The 1277-nt window shown below is 35.3% G+C and overlaps 1 protein-coding gene across 2 annotated transcripts in view; it reads right to left on the reverse strand.

Moving 5' to 3' along the window:
• HMGCLL1 (3-hydroxymethyl-3-methylglutaryl-CoA lyase-like 1) overlaps positions 1 to 1277 on the reverse strand; it is a 160456-nt gene that overhangs the window by 82531 nt on the left and 76648 nt on the right. The gene's annotated exons all lie outside the window — the stretch shown is intronic.

Consider the following 1277-nt stretch of genomic DNA (forward strand, 5'->3'; position numbering starts at 1 on the left):
CACAGGCCGGGCTGAGGGAACTCCCCTACCCGCCGAGTGCACAAATTTTTGTGCACTGGGCCTCTAGTCAGTAATAATTATCCAACAACCAATATTAAAAAGGATTTAGGGTTTCTGTTAGTTTTATTACAGTACCTACTCTGTTTTATAAGTGGAAAACTAAGATGATAAAATACGATATCATACAATTTATGCTTACATCCATCCTTCAACATTAAGAGAATTTCCTAGTTGATGTGTAAGCTGCACTTCTCATATTTATGTGTTTTTTTCAACTTTCCAGTGAGAATTACTTTACTCTCAAACCTACATGCTATGGAAATAGAATAGCTCCTTTATTTTTTCTCTTTCATCTAAAGGAGACAAAACAACTTATGTTTTAATTTAGAATCTTACAGTACACCCCTTCTTTTTTATTGTGGTTTTATAACTTTGCATTAGTAACAGACATCCTTTATTTCCGTCTATGGAAATACATTATGTCATTTTTAAATTTTTTTCTTCTATGTGTTTGCATGTGATGGATATATTTATTTACAAAAATAATTTTGTATCTTTTAAAAAAATTCATGTCGGAAACATAGTACATAGAAATAAAAATGTTAAACAAAAGTATGCAAACCACCAAGAGAGTTCACATTGGTACAGTCTAATTCCACTTGCCCTTCCAATGACCTCAGCTGAATTCTAATCCTTTTCTAATACTGTCCCTCAAAATTGGATTCACTTGTCTTTCTCATTAGTTGCTAAAGATTTCCTGCCACCAGGAACTTTGGTCACCTCAACAAAAGGAAGTACAACCTGCATCTAAATTCAATTGCAGAACTCAGCCTTCTTTTACAAATGCTATGCATTTGAACTTATTAAGATGGTATAGTCTGTTTAGAACATATCCATCATAATAAAACTCAATAGAAAATTAGTTAATGTTTTAGAAATAACTTTTTTTAAAAAAATATTTTTATTTATTTCAGAGAGGAAGAAAGGAGGAGAGAAACATCCATGATGAGAATCATTGATTGGCTGCCTCATGTACGCCCCCTACTGGGGATCGAGCTCACAACTCGGGTAAGTGCTCTGACTGGGAATGGAACCATGACCTCCTGTTTCACAGGTTGATGCTCAACCACTGAGCCACACCAGCCAGCCCAACAACTTCTTTAAGTAATATAGGGCTTGTTATACATTTCATAGAACACTGGCCTGGGTGTAGAACCTGTTTGCAATAGATGCTGCAACCTCTGGTCCTGGAAGCAGACAAGAGAGAGGTTTTCTTT

This window comes from Myotis davidii, unplaced genomic scaffold (assembly GCF_000327345.1).
Source record: "Myotis davidii unplaced genomic scaffold, ASM32734v1 scaffold313, whole genome shotgun sequence".
NCBI lineage: Eukaryota > Metazoa > Chordata > Mammalia > Chiroptera > Vespertilionidae > Myotis > Myotis davidii.